We start from the raw sequence: 15,979 nt of genomic DNA, 5'->3' as shown, positions 1-15,979 counted from the left end.
TAGGAAGCCAGTTTTTATTTCTGATTTTGCATTTTTATTTGTGAATTTTTTTTATCACTGTGGTTAGTTATGGGGTTCACGTGCTGACTGTATATATGAGTGTAGGATAGGCTGAAACATAAAGTGTGGATGTTCTCATTGGTAACACTTACTGAGTAAGTGCATGTACTAAGACCAGAGTTGGTGAAATTAAAAAGTAGACGGCATTAGGATAAGATGTGGGTACAAGTTGACAAAAATAATAATATTGTTTTCTACCCCCAGGGTCACTTAGACTCTTCTCACAATGGCTAATGCTGCTTCATGTGGAGACCCGCAGTTAATATGGTCCTTGTTGAAACTTAAAACAGCTCTATTAGTAGCTTGATTGAGAAGGGGGGAAGAGGCCTAGAGTAAACAAAAGTGTGCGTTTTCAAGACAGCCTAATTGTATACAGTACATTTGATTCCGCGGTTCCTTCTAATCCATCAAACATAAAATGCACAAATTTATTCTATTACAGGAGATACAATTGTTAGATAAGTCTAATACATGGACCAAAAGGGGAAATGGCATCTATTTAACAATTCTCTATTATTCAAAGGATCATAGAAGTCCTGTTGCCTGCCTGTCGCATTCAATCAAGTTGCGTGAAATACTGCTGTGGAGAAAAGGAGGTAGGGAACCCTTAAAGTACATGCTTACACCTTTCTGAAAGAGGGATGGTGATGAGAGTCCCAGGGGGAGGGGAGAATTGGGTGTTGTGAAGTGACAGAGTCATTGGTTCTCCCGCACCCCCTATCCCTGTCTTTGACTTTGGTACTGCCCAGGAAAGCCACAGAAGTTGGAACTAATTGTAACTGGCTCAGGAAAGTCTTCATTAGCACTACCGCACATGGTTACCAGATGTGCTGAAGGGCGAAGGAGGGGGGAGGCATCTAGAGAGAGGAGAGGAACAAGTAGCTTCATTAGAAAACTTAATAATCTGCCTTTTGTTTCCAAGTGTATTGTGTTAGAGAAAGGGGGAAAAAAGAGAGTTGGGGAAGATGAAATGCCCTCTTATTCACTCATTCTCTGGAAGCTGAGTGGAACTCTTTGTTTCCTTCAAAATGTCAACATTTTTGGTGACTCTCCATGTGTTGTAAATGTTCCACTTTCTCCATGAGCGTCAATGAAAATTACCTGGATTATCAAAACAGTTATGCTTCCTAATGGCTGAGATTGATAGTCCAAAATTTGGGGTTTTGAATGGAGATTTGATTTCTGAAATATGTAAATGATCTGTAAAAACATTTGTCTTCAAATTACAAATTCCAGCTAAACATTACTGAAAACAAGAGAACAGGTTCTCATCTGTCCCTAATCCTGATTCGAGTCGGGGTAGCGTGGGGCAGCATTGCATCTTCTTTTGTAGGACTGGGCTACTTTTACCTATAAAGAGTACTGATTATAGAAGCTTGAGTTAAATATGTTATTTCTACTACATACAGGTAAGCTCCCTGGAAATCTGGAGTCATGTTTACTCACTACGTTCCACAAGAGAGCAATGAAGTAAGAGAATTTCTATTGTTTCTGGAAATGTTATTTATCATATTCTCACCGAACTCTATACTTCTATCTATGGACACAGATTATTCTGGAAGGCCAGTGAGACCTATTCTAGATGAAACCTCTGGTTTCAAAATGGAACTTTTTGATGCTGCAGATAATTGTGACATTTAAAAATATCATCATTTGAATTATCCTAAAAGCAAAGAAACGTTAATTACTATTTATCTATTTACAGATTGGATTGATTTTTTTTTAATTTCACTTTGCTGTGATCCTAGAGTTTCAAAGTAATTTTTTTTTTAAGTTTGGCATCAAAATCTTTGAATAAATGATTTATAAAAATCTTGAATTCTGCAAATAAAAATTTTAAGACTGACTAGCTATTTTACTAGCAATTTTAAGACAGTGCCTTTTTGGGTGATGCTTTATCACTTCCATGCCTAATCCCGCAATAGAATCATAAAGACATTTGGAAAAAATTATAACAAAAGACATGAAAAGTTACATCAACTGGTTTTGGAAAAACATGGTTTAGATCAATTTCCTATTTAGATAAAAGATTCAGTGGTTTTTAACCTATTGCGGGTCATGAAGCCAGTTAAAATTTTGATGAAATCGATGGACCTTCTTCTCACAAATGCTTATACACAAATTTTAACGTAATTTAGGACCATTCCCCCCTAATCCAGTTTCTTCCAATTTGAGAGTACCATACTAGAGCCCTCCAATGTATGTGCCTCCAAAAGAAAATACCCACAAAGTTCAAATGTTATAAAGTGTGAAATATATGATTTCTATATTTGGTCCTAAGTGGTAGAAGAGAATATAGCCTGAAGGAAATTTCACTGAAAATGAAATGTTTTTTATTGCTGTATTTAGCTGCTACTGGTAGAGATTCACCTATACAGTTTCTTTAGTCAGGTTTTAAGCCTCCTTCAGAAAGCAATCATGCCTTCTCTCTCACGTTGACTTTGCAAAGAGCTTAGTACAGCTTTTTACACCCAGTACTCCCCTGGCATGGTCTGCTTGAATGAAGAAATGAATTAATGAATGGGTTAATTTTTAAATGTTGTTTGTTTGTAGCTGCTTCAGTTAAACAGCAGGAAATACTACCAACTGAACTAATTCTTCATACAAAATTTGCTATGAGACTATTACTTATTGTGGTTTTTAAAATTGAACAGGAAAAAAATTCAGCCTTGAATTTTTAGTATATCAAAGGCTTCCTGGGACACTATGTGGCTGATTTTACTATAGGTAACATTACAAAAAGTATTGATTGGTATTTTCAGGAACTAAATGTTTTTAGATGGTATTTAAAAATGCAGATTTAAATGATGTTTAATGTCAGAATAGTGTGTGACAAAAACCTATGTTTATAATAATATGTCTCTTTTCCTTTCCTGCCATGGCTTCTATTATCATTCTTATATTGACTATGATTACTTGTAGAAAATCAAAACAATGTCAGCACATTGATGTTTATGTAATATTAGCTGTTACTGTAATTTCCCCCATAATTTATTATTGCACCCACAGCCCCAGTGTTATCATTTGCTAAATCAAATCCATCTACTATCTGTATGCTGATTTTGTGCAGTCCCTCCCCCTCCTCATTCTAAATGCTTTAACTTAGACCTCATCATTGCTTAGTAACAATAACAGCATCACCAGTCACTTGCTTGTCTCCGCTTCACGTTCAATATTTCCTCAGTTTATGATCCTTATGAAACATAGATTTGACTCTATCGTGACAATGCTGGAAATCACTTTTGGTATCATTACCTATGGATCAAATCAGGAGGTCACAGCTGGCCACAGAGTTCTTTGTAAGGTGTCCCCTGCCTCAGCCCGTACTGCTCTCCCCACATTATGATGTCCAGCCATACTGAGTGACTCTGGGTTCTTAATTTTTTTTTTAATGCTTTGTGCCAGTGATTCTCATTCTCCAAGATGTGATTTAGGGCTATTCTATTCAGAGTGCTAAATTAATATTGTATAAAGACTTTTACGAAGACTAGTAATTTGGAAGTTAGAAACTGGAATACAGAAGAACATCAAAACCTGAAAAGACTATTTTTGTTAGTGAACTATGCAAAAAAATTACTACTTCTATTTGTGTTTCACACAGTTGGCACAACACAGCCACTTGGAACATGGACTCTAGAACCAGATCAACTCCGTTCAAATCCACACTTCTGTTCCTCAGCTTGTGACCCAGCATGTAACTTTACCCCATCAGTAAAACAAGGGTGAACATAAACCCATCTCCCAGGGTTGTTATGAGAATTAATGTATTAGTATATATATAAAGCAGTTGGAACCAAGTCTAGCACATAGGAAGTGCTTCATTGGTATGATAAATTGGAGTGACCAATATTTCTCAATTGCTTTATTAACTAGTGCTCTCCAAAAATATAATATTAAATATTAAAAGTTGATTGTCCTCCTATTCAAAAAAAATAATAATTTTATCTTCAAACTACTGTATTTGAATATTCTAGGCCTTTCTTCCTAATTTCTTCATCACTCAGGAACTTTAAAAAGCGTAGGAACTTAAAGGAAACAATATTAGAAGATAGTGGTCAACATTTTTAAAAGACATAAATGCAGTTAGGAGCTCAGCCCAATGAAAGCAGTATTCACTGGACAGGCAAAGCTGGGGCAAAATGGAATTCTATCTAAAAATAAAATGTTGAGAAAGTTTTGGCTCTTGGTAAATTATCCCATTAAGGTACATTTAACTGTATAAAATGGATGAAGAATTATCTCAATTTTAATGTAATTGTAAACAGTTGCTAAGCAATATAGGAAATAGAAAACAATGTAAATTTTCTATTAAAATGTTACTGGGGGCACCTGGGTGGCTCAGTCTGTTAAGTGGCTGCCTTCAGCTCAGCTCATGAGCTGAGGGTCCTGGACTCGAGCCCCACGTTGGGCTCCCTGCTTAGCTGAGGGGTCTGCTTTTCCCTCACTCTTTGCCCCTCCTTTCTGCTTGTGTTCTCTCTCTCTCAAATAAATAAATACAGTCTTTTAAAAAAGTTATTGTATGAGAAAAGTATATTTTAGGCCTTCTCACTGTGTCTCTTATAGATGAGGATATTTAGTCATTATTTCTCAGAAAAATATAATATGACTATTTATTTTTAAATATGATTGGGTTTGCTTCTAGCTAGCACCAACTTATTTGTTGACTTGGGGCCTTAACATTCTTTTCTTGTGTTGAGGTAAAGTGTTCTTTCTCTTATTTGTTTTCAGAAACATGTAAAAAATGTATTTTAAACCCACTAAATAAATAGATGTTTGCTGCTAATTAGTGTATGGTTTGAATTGTAATTATGTCATCCAAAGGGACTTATAAATACAGTCTAGTTAAAATGTGATTCAATCTTCAATCATTCACAGAGGCATACATTCATTATTATTCATTTACTGCTCTCTGATTTGAGCTCTGAATGTAATCCAGGAAAAGATGGAGGGATTTTACTTTTATTGTCATGATTTAATATAGCAGATCCCTTAGCTATCATCCTATACTAGTCCAGGGATTGTTACAACTTCTTAGAGTCTGTTATTTGATTTTTAAATTAGTCTGTGTATTGTACTGGCATAGCAGCATATAAATTCAAGAGGTTAGAAGAAGATGCCACATATCACTGGGAGACAATCAGTGTATTCCTGAGACACAGGCTGCCTCCCAGCAAGGCCCCAGCCTCCCAGGGACACGGGGTTCTGACATCATGCCCCACAGGTACCTCTGCACAGAGAAGCATCTTCCTAGGGGCCGCTCACTCCATCATCCCCTGCGTTGACCTTGAGGAGGAAGTACAGGAGGTGAAAAAGGGCGTCCTCAGGCCAGTGGCTATGGGTCTGGAGGTTCTGCACCCACCAGGGCAAGGAAACGGGATTCGGAGATGCCAGGCAAGAAGCAAAGAAGCAAGCCTCTCAGAAGGCCGGAAAATGGGAGCTGGTAGCCCCACACTCAGCCTAGGCATCTCAGTGACCCGCCACTGTAAGATATCCTAACAACCTTCCCCCTCATTGGTGCCTGTGCCCACACGCTGATTGGACAGTTTCCCCGCTCCCTCAGCCTTTGGAAAGCATCACGGGATAGCTCTTTGGACCCCGCCCACACAACCCGGGGCGCCCAATCTCTCTCCCTCCCCATTCCCACCTGTTAGGGCCTCAGTCACAGCACCGTCATCCTTCTCTGCTGCTGCTGTTTTCTGAGTTTGGCCTCTCTGACTTCCACAAGATTTAGAAAGCTGTAGAGAGTACAAAACCCAGCTTTCTCCCATTGGAGTTGCTTTAGCGCCCTTTTCAAAACGCAGTTGGGCTTATTTGTGGGGACTATTCCTGGGTTCTTTGTTCTGCTCTGTTCTTTTTAAATTTTTTTTTTAAATATTTTATTTATTTACCCGACAGAGATTACAAGTAGGCAGAGAGGCAGGCAGAGAGAGAGGAGGAAGCAGGCTCCCTGCTGAGGGGAGAGCCAAATGTGGGGCTCCATCCCAGGACTCTGAGATCATGACCTGAGTCAAAGGCAGAGGCTTTAACCCACTGAGCCACCCAGGCGCCCCTGTTCTTCTCTGTTCCATGTATCTGTCCTGCAAATAGCACACAGTCTTCCTTATTTTTTTTTTTTAGATTTTATTTATTTATTTGACAGAGAGAAATCACAAGTAGATGGAGAGGCAGGCAGAGAGAGAGGGAAGCAGGCTCCCCGCTGAGCAGAGAGCCCGATGCGGGACTCGATCCCAGGACCCCGAGATCATGACCTGAGCCGAAGGAAGCGGCCTAACGCACTGAGCCACCCAGGCGCCCCTGGTCTTCCTTATTTTAACTACTAAGTTCTGAAACTCTGTAGACTGTGTTCCCACATTAGTATTATTTTCCAAATAGTTTTTGAAACTACTCTAATTCCTTTGTCCTTCCACATACATTTTGGAATATTTTTGTCTATCTCAACAAAAACAAACAAAGCTGACAGGACTTTGATAGGAACTACATCAACTCTATCAGTCTGGGAAGAATTGACATCTTTACAATGCTTAGTCTTCCAAATCATGAGTATGGTGTATCTCTCCATTAATTTATATCTTTGACTTCCTGTATCAGTGCTAAATAGCTTTCAGCATGGGATGCCTGGACAGGCACTGTTAGATTTATCCCGAAGTAGTTTCTTTCTTTCTTTCTTTTTTTCTTTTAAAGATTTTATTTATTTACTTGACAGAGATCACAAGCAGGCAGAGAGGCAGGCAGAGAGAGAGAGAGAGGAGGAAACAGGCTCCCTGCCGAGCAGAGAGCCTGATGCGGGACTCGATCCCAGGACCCTGAGATCATGACCTGAGCCGAAGGCAGCGGCTTAACCCACTGAGCCACCCAGGCGCCCCGCCGAAGTAGTTTCTTTGTACGAGTAATTGTGAATGTGTGTTTGATTGTGGAGCCCACATATTTATTGCTACCATAGAGGAATACAACTTGCTTTACATAATTTAAGAATTACTTTGTCGTACCCTCTTATGGCATAAGGCCTGAAATTAAGATTCAGTAATAAGGGCTCTCTTGACACCTGGAAGATCAAGGAGGGACTCAAATGGCATCATGCAAGTTCTCCTCTCCCTATCACAGGGGATGTCTCTTAACCAAACACACTTCTCATCACAGGGACCAGACATAGAGCCTATTGGTTTTTGGGGAGCAGTGTTCAGTTCTCTAGAGAAGCCCACTGAATTTTTCAAGGAAGCCACTCATACCCACCCATGGGACCCAGTACTTGCCTGCCCTCTTGTTTCAACCAAGTCTTGCCTCCCAAGGCCCTGCTCCTTCTCTCTGTTCCCAAGTGCAATCTCTGTGCAGTCCTGCACCGTGTTTGGTATCCTCCTCCTCTGAAGTGTGAGTATATGTGACTAGTAAACTGTTGTTAATCACATGTAGCAGGTGTCAGGGGATCCCCAAACATCTGGAGCAGGTCTCCTCAGGCCTCATCAGGGACCTGAGGAGAAGGTGATTCAAACAAGTGGCATCACAAACAGGGTGTCCCCACATTAAATGAAGACATGGGGTCAGCTTGACCTGCTGCTTTGCTAAGTCACTGGCTTCAGGGGTGACAATCACAATCTGGGAGGGAACCGGCAATCACTGGCAAGCTGTGTTGGCTCATGTTCCATTCTCTCAAATGGAGGTCGCCTTCCATTTCCAAAATAATACCCCATCCTTGCCAAAAAGGTGAGAATAAATGAGAATTGACTGTATCTGGGGTAGAGGTGTCACCTATGTGACCTGCGTGTGGCCTGCATTGGTCTCCAAGGCTACCGCCTGAGGTTGGCAACTGCAGGACATGCTGACTGGTGTGCTTGAGTTCCAGGGACTGGGTGATGGCCCAGTGCTTCGGGCTGACGTACAGGTCTAGGCGGGAAAGCGCACCCCAAGCACAGTCCTGGGGCTGGCCCTCTGTGTTGTGGGTGCAAAGGAGGGAGGCCGCAGCCCCAGGGAAATGTAAGAATGGCTCCCTGGCTGCCTCCCGAGTCACTGTGTTTCAGGCATTGGGAGTGGCCTTGCCCGACTCCGAGCTGCCACTCCTCTCCCTGTTACCATGTGTCTTCTTGAGCCCTCAAGGTTTTCAGGGCCCACCTGCTGATCTAAAAACAGAAAAGGGGGGGGGGCATTTGGTGTTCCACTTCTCTCCCAGTGCCAAACACCTCACCAGCACACTTGCCTTTCTCGTAGTGTTGTTGCTCCCCAGCTCGTCGATAGACTAATCTTGTGATTCAGGGGCTTGAGGCTCTGACTCTGGCCATGGACAGAATGATTTTCCTGGCTGTGGACTCCAACACTGGGGAGATGGACTGGCATTCCCACAAGAAGAGGATGGCCATCTGTGGGCTGACCAAACCAGCTCCCTTTCCCCATAAACATGCAGAACATGTGCACCATGTGTGATTAGATGGGGACAGAAACAAAATCTCATGACTTTGTGTGGTTAGAAATGAAAAATCTATCCTGAGGGAATCTGTAGAGCGGGAAAAGGGGGGAAGGGAAACAGTCTACACTAAGAGAAGGTAGGGCTGTAGCAGAAGATGGTTTTGCTTCATCAACGACTAGGCTGTGGGTCTTGTGCCTTTCCACTGACCACCGCATTGCCTAACCTGTTTGGCACAAGATCCTGATCATCAGGGTTATGGGGGAAACATACGGGAGACCCCTGTGGCACAGTGAGGGGATCAATTCCCACTTGACTTACACCAGGAGACTTGAAACCATACAACCATTGCCACAACGGAAGCTCCAAGGCTGATGATGCTGATTTGAGACACTCTGGAAAAAAAAACCAAGAAAGAGGAGCAGGGTAATGAGACACTCCCCCCACCCCACAGGGGTTTCTTCACCAGGAAGAAACAGACCCAAGCATAGGAGTGGAAGAGAGAAATCTGAATACAGGAGGCAGAACTCTCCCCCCACCCGCCCCGACTAATTCAACATAGGTTCAAAATTTGACCCAACTGCAAATCCAAAATTTACAGGGGCACCTGGGTGGCTCACATGGTTAGTCAATGACTTCAGCTTGGGTCTTGATTCCAGGATCCTGGGATAGAGCCCCATATCAAGCTCCCTGCTGGGCAAGGAGTCAGTCTGCTTCTCCCTCTACCTCTCCCTGCTACTCCCCCTGGGGTCTGCTCTATCACATGTACTTGCGCTCTCTCTCGCTCTCTCTCCAATGAATAAATAATATCTTTGAAAAAAAGTAGATCGAAAATTTACTAAAATAAATTAATTGGCAAAAATAAAAGGAGGCCGACTGGCTTTTGTGCCTCTACAACATAGGTTCTGAATGAACTCTAATGTTGCTAGGAGGCACTGGTTGGCTAACCTTAATGGACTTATTATGAGGGCTCAAATCCTCTTTATAGCAAATATAATAACCATATTTTCTATCGTCTGTATTTAATGCTTTGACATCTCAGGCCTTGCTGACTTCGGAGGGACTGTCCTTGGCAGGCTTACTGAATTCCTAGAGATGGTCAGCAGCTTGCCTGCCAGCAAACCTTTCACATGTAAAGCAACCAAATCAGAGCCTTTACCCCCAACCACCTCTTGTAAGAAACTCTTACACTCTGGGCCACTATGCCCTGCCCTGATCATCCCAGGGGGAAGGACAGACTACTCCAGACACCACTGTGTCCCAGAACCCACTGAGATGACACAAACTAGGCAGTCTTAAACGTGCTTACCCGGACTCACCTGCCCCTTCCCACAGAGTCCACCATAAAGGGTCTTCCCCCTATTGTCCCTTCACTTCCTCTTTCTCCTGACCAAGCCTGGTGCTTCCTGGGGTGGCCCTCCCTGCCTCCCAGGACCACCTTTCATGGAATCTGTGAGTCCAAAAACACTTCTTCCATTGTGAGAGTTACTTGTCTATCTGCCTGTCTTACCATACCTGATTAAAATAAACCCCAGTCCCCTTAAAACATCTGAGACACCTGCGGGGCTCAGTGGGTTAAGCCTTTGGCTCAGGTCATGATCTCAGAGTCATAGGATTCGGTCCCATGTCCAGCTACATGCTCGGGTGGAGTCCACTTGGGATTTTCTCTGCCTCTGCCCTTCCCTTCCCACCACCACCCCCTACCCCAGCTCCTTTGCTCTCTCTCTCTCTCTCTTTAAAATAAAGAAATAAAGTCATTTAAAAAACCATGAGGGATGGGGCACCTGGGTGGCTCAGTGGGTTAAAGCCTCTGCCTTCAACTCAGGTCATGGTCTCAGGGTCCTGGGATCAGGCCCCACATTGGGCTCTCTGCTCAGGGGGGAGCCTGCTTCCCCCTTTCTCTGCCTGCCTCTCTACCTACTTGTGATCTATCTCTGTCAAAATAAATAAATATATTTTTTTTTAAAAATTAAAAAAAAAAATGAGGGAGCCCAACCAATTAAAAGATGGTTAATACTTCGCTATGATAGATTTGGCCAGTATGTTCTGTTCAGTGCCTATTTCAACATCCTCTCAGGCACGTGTGCCTCAACCTTGAAGGAGACATGATTTACCTCGTTATACAAAGGGCATCCAAACCGCTCTGCTATCACAGGCAACCTCTGTGTGTAGGAACTTACTACACCCATCTTTCTCCAGGAACATAGGTGTGACATCACATTCAAGACATCCTACTGTGAGGAAATTTATTTGGCAAACTTGTTAAGGACCTACAAATGCGGGGGTTCCTGGGTGGCTCTGTCAGTCAAGTGTCTGCCTTCAGCTCAGGTCCTGATCTCAGGGTCCTGCAACAAGCCCTGCATCAGGCTCCCTGACCAGCGGGAAGCATGCTTCTCCCTCTCTCTCTGCCACTGCCAGCCCCTTCTATTCTTCTCTCTCTCTCTCTCTCTCTCATGCTCTATCAACTAACAAATTAAATCTTTAAAAAAGAAACAAAGGACATAGAAGTCCAAAAACTTTCAGTACTTTTTGGGTTCTGAGGCAACATATTCCTTGTTTATAAATTTTACAGAAGCCCATTTGGGCTGTTACTTGTCAATGAGCTCACAATGAGGCAGGAGGTTCTCCCCTCAAAAAAAGGCAAGTAAAAATGTTCAAGTAAAAATGACCTGTTGAGGGTGACGGGGTGGCTCAGTTGGTGAAGCATCTGCCTTTGTTTCAGGTCCTGATCTCAGGATCCTGACATCAAGCCTGGCAGGGGGGTTCCCTGCTTCGTGGGGAGCCTGCTTCTCCCTCTCCCTTCCACCCCCTCTTCCAGCCAGAGCTCTCTCTTAACTACATAAAATCTTTTTTAAAAAATCGCCTGTTAGTGCCCAGGAGAAAAGGCTTCACCAGCCTCCTCTCTCCTTCCTGGAGTCCCTGGACTACCCATGGTATCTGTCAATTGTCCATGGGATCCCAATGCAAGAAACAGGCCTCCTTGGCCCTGGGTTATAGACCATGAAAGCAGCAGTTGCTGGCCATGCACTGGGCTCTCCTGGAAATAGAGTCTCTCACAGGCTCTGAGCCTTCCTATCCAGCTGTCTATTATTCTCTGGGTCATGGCACCCCCACCAGCTTAATAGAGTCACCAAGGCCTACTTGCTACAGGCTGACGCCAAAGTCGGCTTATCCTAACTGCAGGTGGAGGTGGCGGCTTCTGTCCACAGTGCATTGCCAGATTCCATGGTGCTGGAGGACATCAGCCCTTCCTTCTACCCCTTGGCCACCTAGAGATTTCCTTGGGATCAACTGTGTGAACATCTATGGAAGATATTCCATTTTGGTTTTGATGACCATGTCTCCCTCCTGCTCACATGACAGTTTCACGTCCCGGAGAAGCACCTTTCCTATGCCTTAAGGGTCTCAGATGAAATGGATGTCCAAATATCAGAGTCCATTGTGATTGAAAGCCTGAGTTTGATTAAGATTCAGATGGCCTCAAATGGCCTCACTCCATGTTCCCTTCCCACTCTGCTCCCACAGATCAGATCCTCTGGCCATCAAGGCCTCCTAAGCACAGGTACCAGGCACAGTGTCTCCCCAAGTAGTAAGCCCCAGTTCCCTGACAGTCTGTGGAATGATCCAGCAAGCCAGTCATTCCCTCCTGCAGGAAGTAGGGCTCACCTTTGCTCTCCTCTTACTACATAGTCTGTACCCACAGCACTTGTCCATTCTGTTCCCAGGTGCAACGTCCCCTATGGCCCTGCATGATGTGTGTGTCCTCCTTCCCTGGGCCATGAGGATAGGTCAGTAACAACTTAACGGTGGATCTCAGCTATGTTGCATGTGGACATTGCATAGCTTTAGGGTTGGAATCCCTCCATTCGCCAACGGGTGAAGAAGAGAAGGATGAAATCTTTCTCACTTGTACCTTTGTCAAGGCACAATGAGGAGGCTCATGGACTTGAAGTTATTTGGATAATGATCTATTTGGGGCCTGCAAGAATTCACCTGAAGCTAAAGGGCAGCCTTTATGTGAACGATGAAGAGGAAGGAAGGCTGCAAAGGCAAGGGCTTGGATGGTCTCTTAAAGGTCAAACTCCAGGCAGTGGGGAAACCCTCCAGTAATTACAGCAGGGAAGTAACATCACATTTTCATCTCAGTTCATCCTGACAGCAGTGTTCAGAATGGATTCAAGGGAGGTTAAGAGTGGAACCAGCAAGATTGTTAGGGAGTCTACTGCACCAGTCTGAGACAACAGTGGGTGTGAATCAGAGCCCTGACAACAGGAAATCAGGGAAGGAATGACCATATTTGGCAGGATAGAGAGAGAGCAGAATGGAAAATGGAATGAGGTCCTTAAAGAAATCTGAACGGATCCTTTCCAAGGTGCAATGGAACAAATGAACGAGGGAGTTGACCATGGACATTCCAGGTAGAAACCGCTTAAATGCTAATAAAGGGGAGCTATTCGCATAATTTAGGGTAGAACCATAAGCTGCTGGATATTCTTTTAAAGAATAAGATGGGATTCATTCCCATTTCAAATGGTCTCCAAGGCAGAGTGATTTGGAGGGAAAAAGATAAAACAAGTCAGAGAATACAATATTCCTAACTAGGCAAATATACATAAGGCCCAAGAGGACTCAGGTTACCCATAGAGTGCTTTTGCAGACAACAGAAAAGGAAATGATTTTGAAAAAATAGAAAATAAAAAATAAGCTAACAGAAATGAGACTTACCTGGGAAAAGCAAACTTGCCTTTTTTTTTTTTTTAAACCATATATTCATCTTGTACTTTCGTGCTATTCACTTAGTTTCCCATATAAGGAGTGTGTACTCGTGTATTTGATAAATTTGGAAGACTAAAACAAGTTGATGTGTTCCCTAGATCAGATATACGACGACACCTGACCCTTGTGAAAACCTTAAAGCATTACAGACATTATTGGAAGAATCCTTTGACCACAGCCCCCAAGCCCAGCAGTGTCGACTGTCCTAACAAAGTGGGTGGCTCAGTCTGTTAACTGTCTGCCTTTGGCTCTGGTCATGATCCTGGGGTCCTAGGATCAGGTCACAGGTTCCCCTGCTCAGTGGAGAACCTACTTCTCTCTCTCCCTCTGCTTCTGCCCCTGCTCGTGTGCCCCTAATTTCTGTCAAAAAAAATATAAAAAAAAATCTTAAAAAAAGTAAAAGAAGTCACCACTGTTTTCACTTTGGCAAATACTTCTGCAGTTATTAAATGACCCCTTTTTCTGTTAAGTCATAAAATATTATGTTTAATAAGCTGAAAGCAGAACTGCAAATAGTTTACATTTTGAAAAAGGGCATTTGGGATTAAGGTAGACACACAGAGTGACTTGGGATCTTCAAAGCGTGGTCTCGTCTCTGGCTTGACAATCATCTATTTCTTTGAGAGGTCTTTGGCCGCCATTCCAACCTTCTTGGCAGGTGACAGTATATAGGGCGTGTATCTGGGTAAAGAATCAGAGATAACATTTAGAAGAAGGTGCTCCGACCCATCCATTTCCGGTCCAGGTGGGTTAATAAGAGACACAGCTGTGGTTCGGGGCTTGACATCTTTTTTTCCGGGTGTGGATCCCAGGGTAGCATTCAGTCGTGGTGGGCCTTGTTTCTTAGGCAGTTTTCCCCTTCCTCCTGAATCTGAGGGTTTCAAGTCATGAGCAGAGGAGTTTGGCGATGGAAAAGCTGAATGAGATTCCGCTTCTAGAAACTGGACGAAAAGTCCTGAAAAAGAATGATTGGCCACAGCTTGGTGATTTGGCTTCCCAGGTGCATTGGGGGCGCTTCTGGATCCAGGCCCCCCAGTCACCCCGCTGGGCACACCCGCGGGCTCTTGACCACGCAGCTGCTGCAACTGGTCTTCTTGGATCCCCAGTGTGCTTGCCATCAACCTCAACGCTTCTTGCCGTTCTGCATCAGCTGCCTGGAAAGATCCCACGAAGAGCCTCCTTAGGAGGGTTTTGTCCACCATTCCTTCAGCCTTACTTACTAAGGTCAAGAGTTTCTTCTGTGTGTCCTCCAGTATTTCCTTCTGGACCTCATTCTGTTTTTTGAACTCTTGGAGTTGGTCCTCCTTCACCTCCAAGTCGGCATTTGTTTGATGCAATCGTCCCTGTAACGACTTCAGTTTTCCTTCTAGGGTGTCTGCCTTTTCCATCCATTCAGCGAGTTCCAGCTTGAGGTTCGCTAGCCTTCGATCATAGTGCCTTCCCTCTTCCTGGGAGGCGGCAAGCCGGAGCGCCGCTTCCTCTTTCTGCTGGGTGACCACATGCAATTGCTCCAGCAGCGACTCTACCTGCAGACTGGATCCATGGCTGCCCTTTTCTATGGCATCAGAAGACAAAACGAGTTTCCCCTGCAGGACCGTCATTTCCTCTCTTAGCTGAGCCCCTTGGTTTTCTGAAGCCAAAGGTTCCAGGCGACGAGAATCTTGGGCTTCTGCAACGACGTGCCGCCCTCTCTCCAGCTCCTGGGTTAGGCACAATTCTCTCTCATGTAACTGGTGACCCTCCTTCTGGTGAGCACAGGTTTCCATTTCTTTCTGTTTCTGTGCCAATACTACATCATCTCTCTCCTGTTGACCCACAACTGCCTTTTCCTGCTTTGACTGAACTGCATCTACATGCCGGTTCAATTCCCCGCTCTCGCCCTGTTCTTTCTCTCGCAGCAGTTGCTCCAGAGCAAGTGCCTTCTCTTTCACACCGGCAGGCTGGGATTCCTCCTCCCTCCGCATCTTTGAAAGCAGTCGATTTGTCTCTTGCAAGGCCTGATTCTCCATGTCCTTTTCTCTACATGTTTCCACCATCTTTGCATTTTCCTCTTTCAGCCGACACACAACCATTTCAAAATCTGCTATCCTCTCCTTCAGACTGGTGAATGCCTGCCTCAGCAGCTCATTCTCACTCAGTTGGCCCCTGAGCTTCTCCTGTAAAGAAAGCAGTTCCTCACTTTTCGCTGGGATTCGGAGCTCCTGAGGCTGAGGGAAATCTTGTAGAACAGCCTGTTTCTCCTTCTGCTGCTCCATGTGGGAATCAGAATCGCTGTGTTCCTGTGGCTTCCCTTCTCCTTCCCCCATAGCCGCCCCTGAAGCAATCCGTCTCTGCTGATCTTCCTGGGGGGTTTGAATCATTGTATCTTTTCCTTGCCCTGATTTTCTGAGCTCTTCTACCTCCTCTCGGAGCACCTGAGAAGACTCACTCACTCGGTCAGATTTCACGGCCTTCAGAGAGTTGGCTGCCTCTGCAGAGTTGCTGGAGGGCCGGTGGAAAATCACATCAAGCTTCCCTAAAAGGAGGTCCTTGGCATTGCAGAGCTCCCCGATGCGGAGCTGAAGTTGTGCCAGTTCCTTCTCTAGCTCTTGTAAGTTTATCTCATGTCCTTGGTAAGTGTGGATATGGTCAAGAGAGGTCGTCTGTGGTTTCAAAACCTCGCTGTTGGTGCAAGCCCACGCCTGGAGTTGTCGCAGATCTCTCTGAAGCTGGGGTGACTCACGCTTCATATTTTGGACTGTGGTCAGCACC

This window comes from Neovison vison, chromosome 11 (genome assembly GCF_020171115.1).
Source record: "Neovison vison isolate M4711 chromosome 11, ASM_NN_V1, whole genome shotgun sequence".
In the NCBI taxonomy this organism is placed as follows: domain Eukaryota; kingdom Metazoa; phylum Chordata; class Mammalia; order Carnivora; family Mustelidae; genus Neogale; species Neogale vison.
This window is presented reverse-complemented; position numbering follows the sequence as displayed.